This window comes from Oryctolagus cuniculus, chromosome 5 (assembly GCF_051225735.1).
Source record: "Oryctolagus cuniculus isolate XC-2025 breed Fujian yellow rabbit chromosome 5, ASM5122573v1, whole genome shotgun sequence".
In the NCBI taxonomy this organism is placed as follows: domain Eukaryota; kingdom Metazoa; phylum Chordata; class Mammalia; order Lagomorpha; family Leporidae; genus Oryctolagus; species Oryctolagus cuniculus.
In genome coordinates, this window is record NC_142871.1 from 18,877,250 (window position 1) to 18,893,434 (window position 16,185).

A 16,185-nucleotide genomic window follows, 5' to 3' on the forward strand; every position below is an offset into this window, starting at 1 on the left:
AGTATTTCTTATTTACCAACCTCTGCTTATTGTAAACAGTTGGAAACTCCCTAACACATAGTACCAACATTTTCTAATTTTTCTTTCTTTTAGACACTTTATATTCTAAGAATGATTTTTATCTCCAGCTTGCCTTCTGGCCAAGTGCCTGATGCCTTTCTGAATTTATGATTTGGACTGTTAATTCTTCCCTCTGGGTTAGCCTGGGGTAAATAAGTGATTTTCAAAAATGATAAAACAGATGACAAAGTTGAGTGTTAAAAGGGTGCAGAATTTCACAAGTGAAAAGACATAAAAATGTTGCAATCTGGGTGGGGCAGGGAGTTGGAGGGGAGTGTGGGTATGAAGAAAAATATGAAAAGAGCCTTTCAGTTAGTGACTGGGTCAGCAGACAGAGCCTAAGCTTAAACCAGGGCTCAGCTCGTGGGCTGACCTGAGTGGATGGTCCAGGCAGTAGTGGCCAGCCAATGGCAAGAGCTGTAGACTCTAGGACTTTACCTTGGTGGCCAGAGGTTGCCAGTGCTGACCTTTACTGGAGAAGTCTGTGAATCCAGGATAAAAAAGGTTAATGAGATATTAATGCTATGAAAGGTATGTGTTTATAGGAATCCTGTGAATGCAATGTTTTGTCTTTACCATGCTACAGAGTGTGCTTTATCTGATTGTAGGATACTCGTACGTGTGAAATAACAGATTTGGTGTATTTTAAAGTTTATTAAAGTTGGAATACTTGACTAAATACTGGGGGAATATGTACTTCTTAAACTTGCTGAATCGACTTGACAGGTATTTGAGGTATGTGAGAAATCTGGATGTATGAAATATGAAATTGTGGTATGAAATGTCTAAGTCCTCATTTAAGAGAGGAGAATTTAGTCTTTTAACTTATAAGTTAATTTAAACATCACAGAATGTGAAAAATGGCTCTTCTTATTTTTAGACAATTGTATTTCTAAATAAAAAAGAAAATTTGGGTACTAAATTGAAAGTTATAAAAGCTGAAGTTCTTAATGTATGGCTTTAATAAATTGAACACAAATTTTAAGTCCCACTTCAGTAAGCCTTTCTTTCTTCGCACAAAAACACATTTTTTTTTTGTTTTTGACAGGCAGAATGGACAGTGAGAGAGAGAGACAGAGAGAAAGGCCGGCGCACCGTGCTGATCCGAAGGCAGGAGCCAGGTGCTTCTCCTGGTCTCCCATGAGGTGCAGGACCCAAGGACTTGGGCCATCCTCCACTGCACTCCCTGGCCACAGCAGAGAGCTGGCCTGGAAGAGGGGCAACCGGGACAGAATCCGGCGCCCTGACCGGGACTAGAACCCGGTGTGCCGGTGCCGCAAGGCGGAGGATTAGCCTAGTGAGCCGCGGTGCCGGCCTACAAAAACGCATTTTTAAAAACTCAGTTGCTCATTCCCACTGTGATCTCAGGGACATGGAATAACGTTAGCATAGGGGATGTAAAAAGCTCAGGGAAAAGCTCACAAGTTGGTTTGCTGTTGCTGTCCAGGTCAGCACAGTCTTCATCCTGCCTCTAAGATCTTCACTTGGGAATCTGGGGAGGTCGAGGGGGGGAAGCCCATGTCTTTGCCCCTTTGCTCCTTAGGGAAGCTGAGGGCCTGGACATACCCGGCCCACCTGGCTTCCCAGAGAGAGGCGCAACGTAAACATGTCTGTCTCCTTCCATGTCTTTTTTAAATTTTTTTATTTTTATTTATTTATTTTTTGACAGGCAGAGTGGACAGTGAGAGAGAGAGACAGAGAGAAAGGTCTTCCTTTGCCATTGGTTCACCCTCCAGGGCCGCCGTGGCCAGCGCACTGTGGCCAGTGCACCGCGCTGATCCGAGGGCAGGAGCCAGGTGCTTATCCTGGTCTCCCATGAGGTGCAGGGACCCAAGCACTTGGGCCATCCTCCACTGCACTCCCTGGCCACAGCAGAGAGCTGGCCTGGAAGAGGGGCAACCGGGACAGAATCTGGCGCCCCAACCGGGACTAGAACCCGGTGTGCCGGTGCCGCAAGGCGGAGGATTAGCCTAGTGAGCCGCGGCGCTGGCTCCTTCCATGTCTTTTCCATTTTTATGTTTCACAATGTTTCCCCTTTCTCATTTCACAATTTTCCCCAAAAAGTAATCCGGTAAGCAGAATTTCTCCTCTTTCGTCAAAAGGTGTCCAGAAGTGAATTTAGAGCCAGAGCTCCACACCGGGGCAACATTAGGGAGGGGCCGTGCATTCCCTAAAAGGGTTGCGCTATTCTCGTCTCCAGGATTTCAACGTCCTTTCTTTTCTCACTCCTTCCTCCTTTTTCAGAATCTGACCTTTACAGGAGTGCTTGAATTATTTTTCAGGGAGTTAGGTTTTGTTCCTTTGACATTGTTATTGAGGTTCTTGGATTTTGCTGTACATAGCTGTTTGGTGTTCAGTTCTATGGATATACCACTGTTATTATTCTTTGCACTGTTGATGGGGATTTCAGTCTGTTAAATTTTTGCATATTTATGTAAAGACTGAATGGCTAGAGACAGAGACAGGAATAGAGACAGACAGAGAGATGGAGATACACACACACAGAGAGAGAGAGAGAGAGAGAGAGAGAGAGAATCTTCCATCCCTTGCTTCACTCTCCAAATGCCTGCAACACCCTAGGGTTGGGCCAGGCTGAAGCCCAGATCCCGGAACTCAATCTGAGCCTCCCACATGGGTGGCAGGGACCCAGCTAACTGAGCAATGACCTGCTGCTTCCCAGGGAGCACATTAGCAGGAAGCTGGACTGGAAGTGGAAGTGGGACTTCATCCCAGGCACTCGGGTATGGGATGCAGGCAAGCATCGTCCCTGTTTTCAGCCTTTTTTTTTTTTTTTTTTTTTTTTTTTTTTTTTTAATAATCTTGTACTTGTCTCCTGGATACATGTGCCAGACATTTGTTAACATCTCTAAATCTTCGGGAATGGAGTTGATGGGTCAGCTTTAATAAGTGATGGTGAGGCTATGCTGATTTCCACTGTGCTGCACCACAGGAGGCAGCCTTGTTGTTCCTCGTCTTTACGATCACTTGATACTGCCACGATGTGTAATATTTGCTAGTCACAGAAGCCTGAAGTTATGGACCATTGAGGTTTTATTTTGCATTTTTTTGATTACAAATGAGTTGAAAATCTTTTCATGTTTTTTAATATTTGGTTTTCTTTCTTTGTGAAATATTTAATTTTATGCCCATTTTTCCATTGGGTTACTTGTTATATTTTTAATAGGCATTGGGACATAGGAATGTATGTAACTGATTTATAGGAGTTTATTTACATTCATTCCTGGTCCTGGTCCTTTGTCAGTTTCATGTGTGGTAAATAACTTCTCCAAGTTAATGGCAGGTATTGGTCACCTTCTTACAGTATCTTCTAAAAATGTATTTTTATCTTATAAAAATAAAAAATTTTATTGTAATTGATATTGTCACTATTTCCCTTTATGATTTTTCACCCTTCCATCTGTGTTTAAGAATGGCTTCTGGACCCTGCAGTGATCATTGGTTCTCCTATATTTTTTTCTAAATTTTTTTTTGTGAAAAATCTTTTGATTTTTTATTTTGAAATAGCTTTAAGTATATGGATAAATTGAAAAGCACAAAAGGCACCCAACACCCAGATGCACTATATTATGACCATCTCACCCCTATTTCCTCTGCCATTCTTTCTGTCTTATTTCCCCTCCCCTCTCTTTCTCCCTTGAAATATTCAAAGATAAGATAAAGTCATGGTCCTGGAGGATTTCCTAAGAATAGGGCTATTCCTCTAAGAGTTTAACATTTTTTCTTTCCTCCTTTAAGTCCTTGCCCTGTTTGAAGGTAATTTTTGAGTAAGTTATGAGTAGCCATCTGGAAGAATGTTTATGGAGAGAACTCCGGGGCCGGCACTCCCCGTGACCTGTGCAGCCTTCTCTCGATGTCCCGTGGGCCTGCGGGTCTGGGTCTGTGCTCTTCACCTTGCCCCGGGGGGCTGTGGGTTTGCCATGTTCCGCTGGACCACACCATGTTTGGCACTCGTCACAGAACGTTGCCGGTAGCCGCGCCATCTGGCTGGGGATGACTCTCTACTTTGACTTCTTCCAGACTATTCTGACTACGATGGGCTCTTTGCCCTGTCCATATACATTTGATTTGTTTGCTAATTTCCAAGAGAAAAATCACTTGGGGGTTTTGATTGGAAATTCATTAACCTGTAAATCAATGACATAAGAATTGACATTTTAATAAAATTGACCCTTGTCGTCTATGAAGTAAGTATTTCCCTGGTTTATTTAGATGCTGTTAAATGACTTTTAATACTTGTATTATATATACAGAGAAGATTTTTTAAGACTTTTGTGCTTATTGGCAGAGTTATACAGTGAGAGAGAGAGAGATAGACCGATCTTCCGTCTACTAGTTCACTCCCCAAATGGCCAAAGCCAAGAACTAGGAGCTTCATACAGGGCTCCCATGTGGGTACAGGGGCCCAAGCACTTGGACCATCTTCCACTGTTTCTCCAGGCTCATTGGCAGGGAGCTGGATTGGAAGCAGAGCATCCAAGAATCAAACCAGCGGCCATATGGGGTGCTGGTGTTGCAGGCAGAGCCTTCATCCACTGTGTCACAATGTCTGCTCCCAGAGAGAAATTTTTGCAGGACTTTGCACATTTTTGGGGGACTTACTCCTGGCATCTTAACTATTTCTTGATGCTGTAATTGGTAACTTTTTCGAATTTTATACTGTAAAATGTTTGTTATTGGTTTAGAGAATACAATTGACTTATAGATTGGTAACTTATCTAGTAACCTTGTTGGAAGCTCCAGTGTTAATAATTTGTAGATTATTTTAGGTTTTCTGTGGAGACAATCATGTAATTTGCATATATTTAGAAATAATCATTTCTTCCTTTCAATCCTATATCTTTTATTTATTTTTCCCATTCATCTAAGATGACTGAGGCCTCTAGAAGAATAATGATTCAAAGTGAGAGCAGATGTCCTAAAAATATTCCTGAATAATGTTCAACAGTTCAACCTTAAATACGATATTTGTGCCATTTTAAGGATATTTTTTTCAAATTAAGGAAGCTTTCATCTATTGTTGGTCTGTTGCATACTGAATTTCATTAAATGCTTTTTCCGAATCTATTCAGATGATCAAGTTCCCTTTTAATCTTTTATGTCAATTATATTAATACATTTTCTAAACATGAATTAACTCTGCATTCCTAGACTAAACACAACTTTACTATCATGTAATATATCTTTATGTTACAGAATTCAGTTTGTCAATATTTTGTTTAGGATTTTTGCTTCTATTTTCATGGCTGAGATCTTTTCTGGCTTTAGAAAATGGATTCTAATAACTTTGCAAAATTCATTGAGATATTGTTCCCTTTTTTTCTGTTTTCTGAGCGAGCTTGGTAAGATTAAAGTGTCTTTTCATGAGTTTGGCAAGAACTCACCTGAAAGATCATCTGGGCTTGGAGTTTATTGTAGATTATAAAGCGCTGACTTTAGTTACCAAAAATTTAGATTTTCTCTTACTGCTCGGGTCATTTTGGTAATTTATGTTTTTCTAAGAATTTTTTCATTTCATCTTATGTTTTCAAATTTACTTTTATGAGCTTGTTCAGAAATTTTAAATGTTGATCATCTCTGCTACATCTATAGTTTTGTCCTCTTTCTATCACAGGCCTTAAATTACTTAGTTATACCTTCTCTCTCTTTCTTGATCAGATATGATAGAAATTTATTTGTTTATTAGCCTCTTTAAATAAAGATAGAGCTCTTAAGTGTTGGTGTTTGGCACAGTGAGCAGTTAAGACACTGCTTGGGACATCCACAGAGTCCCTGGGTTCCGGTCTTGGGTTCTAGTGTCCTGCTAATACGCACCCTGGGAAGCAATAGCCATGGCTTATCGCTCGAGGCCCCGCCTACTACCAAGTGCCCACCTTCTGACTTCAGTCAGGACCACACCTGGCAGGCACTTGGCGGTGAGCAGGCTGCCTCTCTCTGTTTCTCTCGCCTTCAAATTTTATTTTTCTTATTTCCTTTCTTCTTTCGTCTTTATTAATTCTTCTTCCCCATTTTCTCTAGGTGGATTCTGTCATGTTTTTAAAAGTTAACTTCTTAAATTGGATGCTTACTTTGATAATTTTCAATCTTCCTTTTTTTGTATATATCAAGCAATACCTTGGTTTTATAAACTTCTAAAATAACTTTCCTTCTCTGTATTGCTGTTGCTAACTTGGAATGTCTATGCTCTACCTCTGCTCTTCCGGGGATTCTTCAGACATTGTATCACGTACATTTAATGAACAAGTCTGATGTTAATCAGTGCTCCATTTGAGGAATCCAAAGACACCTGTATCACTTACCCCAGTCATCTCTCATAATTCACTCATTTTCACTTTCATTACCAGGTATTTGACTCTGTCTTGTTTTTATTTTCCAAGCCGCCCCCATTAGACATTGTAGGCCCTTATGCTATTCCCTGAAAGGGAAGTCATGACCCCTTTGGATTCCAAGTGCCTGCTTTCACATCCTGAGACCGTCTGCACTCACCCTGGCTTTCAGAACCCTAACGGGTGTGCCCTGTTCATCCAGCTCTGCCTTGGAAGACAGCAGAAAAATCAGATTCACGAAACTATCGCTGTTTCTGAGAACTGTTTACCTACCTCACACAAACTTCCCCTCGACTGAGATGATCAAAAACGGCCACTCTCAGCCTTTCCTGTTTTCTGCGCCGACACATCCTGCGTTTTCTCTCTAATGAAACCGCGTGGGGGAGTTTTCTGCTACCCTTGCAAATCTACTTTTAAAAGTGAAGTTAATGAACTATTTCCCCTCTTCCTGGGATTCCACTAATTTCCATTGGCTCCCTCATCCTTCCCTGTGGCTAAGGTCTTTTTCAAAATTAATTAATTTTATTTGTATTTATTTATTTTTTAGTTTGGTTCACTATAGCCCATAGATTGCAGTTCTGAGAATATAATGAAATCCCCTTTCTCCCTCCCTCACTCCCTCTCCTTTTCCCTTTCTTTCCTTCGCTTTTGATAAAAGTGTAGATAATGTAGATAAATATATCTTTAATCTACATCACAGTCAAGGGCTTAATGCTCCAGTAAATAAAAAGTTTGACAAGTAAAAAACAAAAAGACCCTAGTTTAGCAGAAATCTAGGCATGGGCTATAAACAACAATCAAATGGAAAAAATGATGATTTCACCCATATACAGTACATTTCAAAGAAATCACAGATCATTAAAACTATAGTAGTATAACATGCTTAATGGTTAGTTTGACAATACAAAACAAAGTTTGACAAAACTACATTTGCAGCAACACTGATACACACAGACATTTCTTGTTTTGTTCTTGTTTTTTATATTTTTGCTCCCACATATAAGGGAGAACCTGTGGTATTTGCTTTTCTGTGTCCAGCATCCATTTTGCTGCAAATGGTATAATTTCATTCTTTTTTTAGGAGCTGAGTAATATTCCACTGTGCATATACACCTGTAGCTGAAGTTTGAACCTGTATGGGCAAACAGAGCCGCTAGCTAAGGCGGGAGCCCCTTGGTGCAGGAAGCAAGGAGCCTTAGTGCACCCCAGTGCTGGCAACGTGGGCTTTGCTTGTCAGCAGGTGTCTATGTGCTTCCTCAGGGAACATCTCAGAAAGAGCCTTTGGGACAAGGGTCTGCGATCAGGCCAGCCGCGCACAAGAAGGGCCTCGTGAAAGCTTAGGATGAGAGGGAATGATGACTCTTTTCTCCCACAAGAATGTGGCGTTTCTGCAATGGCCCCCAGGGTCAAAGCCATCGAATGTCTTTGTCCTCACCACCCTGCTGTGAGGTGAGGAACGACTTGGTTTCTGATCTGGGGCAGGCACAGGGACTCCCGCGGCTTGCTCCATGGACTCCCAGCGCAGGAACTCCTGGGCTCTCTAGGATGGGGGGGTGGTTCTCAAAGCCCATTGCATGCTGGTTCAGAACAAGGTGTGAGGGAAAGGCAATCTGTGACCAGCTCCCACGGCCGGCCGTGACATCAGTGGCCCACGTGTGGAGGTGCCCAGGAGCAGGGGAGCGGGGCTGGGGTAGGGGAGCTGACTCCACTCTGGACAATGGAACAATCCAAGCATGCAGTTGCCATGATGTCTTCTGGCTGGGAGATAGAAGACTGGCATTTTGAGAAAAGTCAGTATGTGGACAAGAAATTTCATTTACAGAATCTACAGCCAGTAGGGTTTTTCAGTTTTCTAGGAACCGTACAATGGGCTTTCCCAAGATAGCGGGGATGGGTAACGGGGATGGGCTTTCCCATTGATAACGGGGAAATTTCTTCCACAGCTCTGCAGTTACACAGGATTTTTTTTCCTCTTTGAGAGTTCACTGCTTGCGCTATCTTCCGAGCTCAATCTCCGAAGATCAGTGCTATTGCAATATTTTGCGTCATCATGAGTGTTTTCAGTTTGACTTTTCACATCTTGCACCAGACCTGGTTCACCCTCCCTTCTGGCGGTGCTGTCCGTGAAGTGGAGCCTTCTCAGAATGCTTTTAGAGCTCCACGTGGAGGTTTTAATTTAAATTTAAATTTAAATTTTAAACATACAGGCTTTAATTTTTTTTTCATTTCCAGTAGAAAATTCACAACTCCTCCCCAAGTACATAGAAGGCATTCTCTTTGAGAGTGGACTTTTTTGCTGTCTTGACACTAATCACCTGGAAAATATTTGTTTTGGGGGCCAGCACTTGCAATGCCAGCATTCCCTATCAAAGTGCCGGTTCCGGTCCTAGGTGCTCTCCACGAATGCGCTTAGGGAGGCAGCAGAGGGCGGCCCACATGCTTGGGCCTCTGCTAGCTGTGTGGGGCGACCTGGATGGAGTTCTGGGGTCCTCATTTCTGCCTGGCCATCCCCAGCCATTGCTGTCATTTGGGGAGTGGGCCAGTAGTTGGAAAATATCTTTCTCTTTCCGTCTCTCCCTCTCTCTGTCACTCTGCCTTCCAAATAAATAAAATAAATTCTTAAAAACTATTTGTTTTATAAGCATGTAAACTTTGCAGGCTTACATTTAGATGTATGTTTTTGTATGTCCAGTGCCAGTGGTGTCCCAGGTTTTGTTGTGGTTCGCATACATTAATTTATTATTCTTCACCATAGCCCCACAGGTACAGGCTGTCCCTGTTTCCATTATAGATGTAGGAAACCCAGGCACAGAGAGGTTAGGTGACTTGCCTCCAATCACACAGCTTACATTGCTGGATCCAGGTTTCCAACCCAGGCAGCCTGGCCCAGTGCTGCCTCTCACCATGCCCCTCTGTAATAACTCTCTTAGCCTGATCCCTGTGGAAGCTGCCCTAACTGCTAAACCCCCCTGCACATGATGCCAAAGGCAGATACTGTTAGAGTCCAGTTGCAGGACATACCTAGCACCCTCAGAGCCACAGAGACAGGAAGTGGGCTGGGTTGTGCGGGGTTGGGTGGAGAAGGCGTGGGGAGTTGCTGAGGGTGGTCAGTTTCTTTCTTGCAGGCTGCAGAGAGGTCTGGGAAAGGAGACGGACTCAACACCGCTGCACTGCATGCTTAAAAATGGTCAATTTTATTTTATATGCTTTGACCACAATTTAAAAAAAAATGGACCAAGGGCTCAGTGAACAGAGTGTCTACTTGTCTCCAGGAATTGCCAAATCACAGAAAAGTTGTGTTCAGTGACTTCAGACCTGGGGCTGTGGGTGAGCTGCTGCCTGGGATGCCGGCATCCCGTCTGAGCACCGGTTCAAGTCCCAACTGCTCCACTTCTGATTCAGCTCCCTGCTAATGCACCTGAGAAAACAGCGGATGATGATCCAAGCACCTGCGCCTCTGTTAGCCACGTAGGAGACCAGAATGGAGTTCCAGGCTCCTGGTTTGGGCCTGGCCCAGCTGTGGATGTTGCAGCCATTTGAGGGAGTGAAATAAAAAGCAAAAAGAAAACAAAACGAGGCAAAACAAAATTGACTTTTGGTATCTCAGGACCTGACCTGAGATATACTTATGGTTTGGAAAAGTACTCGTGGGCCAGATCCTGCCATGCATGTCTAACGTTGCGGTGTCACAATGGGGCTGTGTGCTGGTGTCAGAGAGACCCGTGCTGTCTGGTGGGGACATCTGGAGAACTGGCCAGCACCACCTCCGCTCCTGGCACTCGGAGGACAGAACTGGCCACTGGCTTGGTGGGTTACCCCTGCTCGGCCCTGTGCCTGCTCCTTCCCGTTCAGGGCTCCAGCTCTTAGACGCTTTTCCTCCTGAGCAAAGCGGTCACCTGAGGAGGCTCCCAGTCTACCTGGGACAGCATGCTCCTCCTCTGTTCTGTTTCTCCCAGCAGAGACAGAGATATAGACAGCGGACACTGAGAGCCCCTCTCTGCTGGTTCACTCCGCAAATGCCCACGATGACTGGGGCTTGGGCAGGCGGAGACCAGGAGCCAAGATACACGGCAAGAAAAGGAGAAAAGCAGAAGCAAAAGAACTGCATTTTCCTAAGGGAGGAAGCGTGCAGGGGTAAAGGGCAGCCTTCCGTGCCAGGTCAGAGGTCAGAGAGACTCAGTGCCAGAGGCTCGGCTCCCTGGAAAGGAGCAGAGGCCCTCAGACTGGCAGCCCGCCCTCTCCTGAGCTGTGTCCCGAGTCAGGTTCAACTCTTGTCCAATGTCAGAGCCCACCAAGTGCCCACTGTGTGAAGCTCAGCTCCCCCTCCCCCACTACTACCGCCCCACCCCATTCATACACCCCTGCACAGTGCACATACCCACCTATGCATTTTCACACATTAGTTCACATGCTCAGACACATAACTCTCACATGGACCTGCACACACACACACACACACACACAAATTACACATATGCACTTGCAGACATCAACATACACACCCACACAGATCCACAAGCCACACTCACAGGTGTCTGCACTTATACACACACTGTGATACTCACACCTAGGCACACATACACTACACACACACACACACACGGAGTCACACACACACTTGCACACGTGTGAGTCAGAATGCAGTGCAAGTTCCCCACATTCCCCAGCCTTTCCTGCTCCCCCGTGCCTCTACCCGTCCCCTCTGAAGGGGCAGGTAGGCTCCCAGCCTCCCTTCCACTGCTTGCCAAGGAGGCTTGAGCTGGGGCTTGGGCTGGGAACCATCTTTGCTGGTCCACACTGTGTAGGCCTCCCTTTACAGGTACATTCCTGAGAGCTGGCCAACGGCATCAGCCTCCTGTTCACACCTTTGGCAAGCTCGCCCAAGCTTTTCTTAATCCACCTGAATCCTCCCGAACATATGTGTTGAGCCCTCCAACAGCGTGAACCCTTCCAAGCCCTGGTATACCTCCCTTCTGCACATGCCAGCCACATATTAAAGTATCTTACTTACTTCCCTCAGTAAGTTTTTTTTTAAATGTTATTATTTGAAAAGCAGAGCCAGAGAGAGAAATATCTTTTGTCCAGCGATTCACTCCTCAAATGCCTGTGACAGCCAGGGCTGGGCCACGCCAAAACCAGGGGCTAGAAACTCAATCCAGGTCTCCCATGCGGGTGGCAGGAACTGAGCACCTGAGCCATCATCTTGTCCCCCCACCCCTCCTAATGGGCATTAGTGGGAAGCTGGGCTGGCGACAAAGACAGGACTTGAGCCCAGACACTGACATTGGGCTGGGGGTGCCCCAAACAGTGGCCTAATCGTTACACCACAGCGCCTGTCCCACTCCCCCACAGTAAGTCACAAATCCTCAGATGGAGCCTGGGTCCATGTTGTGTTTGTGTGGTTTCAAAGTTCAGCAGGATACCTCACTCGAATCAGGAGCTCAAAAAAAATCACTCGGATCTCTACAGTACGAAGGGTTATTACATTTTTCGATCAGTGAATTCTTCAAACTCATAGTTTATTGGTTCCATTGAGGACAGAGTGTGTTGAAATACATCTAAGGCAACCATTTCAGTGTAAACATCTGATAGGGATAAAGCACTAAGCCAGTAATTCCTGCCTGAGGTTGGGTAAGTAGAGTAGCTCTTTTCCCCAGTGCTTTTTTTTTTTTTTTTTTTTTTTTGACAGGCAGAGTGGACAGTGAGAGAGAGAGACAGAGAGAAAGGTCTTCCTTTGCCGTTGGTTCACCCTGCATTGGCTGGCACGCTGCGGCCGGCGCACCGCGCTGATCCGATGGCAGGAGCCAGGTGCTTCTCCTGGTCTCCCATGCGGTTGCAGGGCCCAAGCACTTGGGCCATCCTCCACTGCACTCCGGGGCCACAGCAGAGAGTTGGACTGGAAGAGGGGCAACCGGGACAGAATCCGGTGCCCCGACCGGGACTGGAACCCGGGGTGCCAGTGCCACTAGGCGGAGGATTAGCCTATTGAGCCACGGTGCTGGCCCCAGTGCTTTTAAGTGGACAGTGTCCTGGGGAGACCAGCTGGGCAAGACCAGAGGGCCAGTTTGTGGGATCATGTTCTTTGTGGGAAGCAGGAAAAGCCAGCTGGGTCACAAGAGAAAAGTGAGAAAATTCTAGAAAAGGAATGCAGAGAGGGAAGGGGACTGAGAGCAAGAAATAAGCATTTAAAAGACCCATTTTTCTTTTCTTTTTTAATATTTATTTTTTACTTGAAAGTCAGAGTTACACAGAGAGAGAAGGAGAGGCAGAGAGAGAAAGAGGTCTTCCATCTTCTGGTTCATTCCCCAGCTGGCCGCAATGGCTGGAGCTGGGCCAATCCGAAGCCAGGAGCCAGGAGCTTCTTCTGGGTCTCCCACATGGGTGCAGGAACCCAAGGACTTAGGCCATCTTCCACTGCTTTCCCAGACCATAGCATAGAGCTGGATCGGAAGAGGAGCAGCTGGGACTCGAACCAGCACCCACGTGGGATGCCAGCCCTTCAGGCAGTGGCTTCACCCGCTAGGCCACAGCGCTGGCCCAAGACCCATTTTTCTTGGTTAAAATTTTTTTGCCTTGGCTCGGCACATCAAGCCAAAGGATTGAAATTGAATTAAGAGTTCACGTACAAGGATTCCCATCACACTTTGGTGCATTTGTTGAAGTGCTACATTCCTCATTGCCACGGTTCAGTGGCTTGAACTTCTACAAGTGCTCATTACTGTTACCATTAGGCTCCCCTATGGCTGGCCTATCAGTTTTATATAAGCTACCAATGAGAGGGAAATGTCTATCGAAGTGGAAAAATATTATTATTGCTACTTTATTGCTTTTGAATTCTACCATAGCTTGACACGGGGGCCCCGGGGACATCTTCCAGGCGCTGCTTTGATCTCTACAGTATTTATTTCCGTATCAGCATGAGTGCTTTTCCTGGGGAATCTCTTGTTTCTGGCTCAGGGATTCTTTGGCAGCACAGATAATGTGTCAGAAAGAGCGAGCCCTGGGATTTGCCGTTTCTATCCAACATGAAGATTTACCTTTGACGGCTTAAGAGCTAACTGAAGGGGGGTTGGGGAAGAAAAGCGTGGTGTTTTCCCCCTCCTCCTACCTCTGAGTCCAATTACCTAATAAAGATTCATCATTCCTTTTGTCCGAGGAGCTCTGTGACCTAATTTTGCTCCTTGCCTAGTTTCAGATATCACAACCCATTTTTATGCGTTCGGCTTCCCTAATGAAATCCACATGTCTTAAATCAATAAAGCCATTGTTTAGCTTTCTTTCCTCTTTCTGCCGTGCCTTTTGCCTGGTCTGTTTTGTTTGCGTACTTGTTTGTAGGAAATATGGCTCTTTATCTAGAATTTTCTCCTGGCCCCTTCTCCCCCTTCCCTCATTGGGATCTTTTTTCTTATCACTCCTTTTAAAAATTATCAGTTCATTGATGTGTGGCTATGAAGTGCTTTTTAATGGACTGGTCTGAGAGACATGTTGTTTATTCAAGTTTTCTTTCTCCTTAGCTGTTTGTCTTAGATAGGTTAAGAAATTAACAGTAGAAAACCCAATGTCTTTGTTTACTATCTTTGTATATATGTAGGAGAACAGAGCCCCTGTGTAACCTCAGAAACTTGGTTTTTATTGCCTGACCCCAGACTCCCTCGTCTGCCCCTTTTCCCACTTAAAAGCCACCACTAAGCATTACCAAGTGGGAGATGTTGGTATATTGTGTGGCCCCAGATCATGGCAAGGCCCTCTGTTTCGTGGCTTTCAGCTCCTAAGGAACCAAAGATCCATGAACATTGCCCAGTGCATAGTCAGGCTGTTTAATAAAAAAAAATGACTTATCTCAAAATGCAGGCCTTCAAAAGAGAGACCTGCTCCTTCCACCCCTTTCCCTCTCCCATTTATCACAGGCGAAGTGCTAGGGTGAGCAAGGAGGTACCTAAACACAGAGAATGGGGAGTGGGTGGGACAGCAGGCCCCTCCGTCAGCTGAATCGCTGGTTAGTGTCTGGGTGTTTCACCCACCGGGGTCTCTCGGCGTCAACTTTGCCACGTGGGAGAGACAGAAGAAGGAATCCGCCAACGGCAGGTCCTAATGTTCTGACATTCGTCGTGGTCCTACTCCTGTTCCCTCTCCATCAACTTCCTGGGCCATCCTGTGGGCTCTGGCCCATATTTCTTGTCCTCATTTTAAGAATCTTGCCAGTCATGGCACTGTTCTCTTCCTACATCACCTTCTTTCTCTGTAGGTTTCTTTAAATCATATCCTGGGGCAGAGGGGAAGTGCCTTTTGTTACCTGAAAAGCTCTATTGTTAGCATCCGGGGTTTCCTGGAAGAGGTGCGCTCAGAATGAAATCCCCACATGCAGCACCCAGAGCCAGCCACTTAGACTCAAACCCACCCACGGCTGCTTCCTCACCATCTTTCCTTGAGGGAAGATAGTCAAAAAGGCAAAGAGCTACACAAATGCCCAGAAATACCATCGACTCCCAGGGCACCGCTTGTTCTGCAATGCAGACACAGAAAGAGAGGATCCTGCCATGCTTGGCTTGCTCAGGGGCCTTTGCTCCCTGGGTACCTGACTGCCACACCGTTCTCCCCATTCTTCTGAGACGTTTCGTCTTCCAGGTCACAGATTCCTCCTCTTTCACTTCTGCAAACTCGGGCTGCAAATCAGCCTCTGATCTAGGTGCCAGTCACGTGTTTCCAGAGGGCAGGCTGCCTGGGCACTGTGCAATTCCTTTCTTCCGTTGATCCAGGGAGGTAAGACGAAGGCACATCAGGAAGCGGGGAAGCCAAGCTTGGTTTCTTGGTTCCCAGGGTCCCCGAAAATGGGGGAGCACAGAGCTTGAAAAGTCCAGAGAGTTCGTGGGGGAGAGTTGCAGACATTCTGCCTTCTGGCTGCTGGCAGGACCCTCGGGCTGGCCTGTGGGCTGGGAGTAAGGCTGGGGTGGATGAGTTCAGGGCTGGGGTAGATGCTCCACCCCAGTTCCCAGCCTTGATCCCAGAACAGCACCCAACACTAGCTTGAGGTAGCATCTCCATCACCATCTCGAGCACACGCTTCTTTTTTTTTTTTTTTTTTTTTTTGACAGGCAGAGTGGACAGTGAGAGAGAGAGACAGAGAGAGAAAGGTCTTCCTTTACAGTTGGTTCGCCCTCCAATGGCCGGCACACCACGCTGATCTGAAGCCAGGAGCCAGGTGCTTCTCCTGGTCTCCCATGGGGTGCAGGGCCCATCCTCCACTGCACTCCCGGGCCACAGCAGAGAGCTGGGCTAGAAGAGGAGCAACCGGGACAGAATCCGGCACCCTGACCGGGACTAGAACCCAGTGTGCCAGCGCCGAAGGTGGAGGATTAGCCTATTGAACCTGAGCACTCCCTTCTTGATCTCTGTTTTTAACTGACCCAGGCAGCAAAGTGGTATGCTCTGAGTATCATCAGGGGATGCACTAAGGGTTGAGGGTGTGGTGGTCAGCAGAAATGGAGGTGGCCCTAGCTCCCCGGTGATGAGTGCTATGGCTGAGTTATAAACGGGTCTCAGGCAACATCAAACAAAACAAGCTGTATGTAAGGACGGAAGTCACAGAACGGCTTCATTTGAGCATCACCTCCAGTGCTGGTTGTTTGCAGCACTGGGTTAACAAAGATTTCTAGGTGCTGTTCTGGCTCAACAAGAATGGGGTGGTGTATGTGGGCATGGGCCAGAGAAGAGGCTGCCAGAGCTTTGTCCCAGTGGGCGCTACTACAGCTGCTAATAGAGGACATGATTGAAAGGCAAAGGA

At 46.0% G+C, this 16,185-nt stretch overlaps 1 long non-coding RNA gene across 1 annotated transcript in view; it reads left to right on the forward strand.

The window, feature by feature from the left end:
- Nucleotides 1-384: 384 nt before the first annotated feature.
- LOC149126425 (uncharacterized) overlaps nucleotides 385-16,185 on the forward strand; it is an 84,914-nt gene continuing 69,113 nt past the window's right edge. The window contains exon 1 of the long non-coding RNA XR_016234488.1: nucleotides 385-591. This is a non-coding gene — a long non-coding RNA (uncharacterized LOC149126425). The remainder of the gene's footprint in view (nucleotides 592-16,185) is intronic.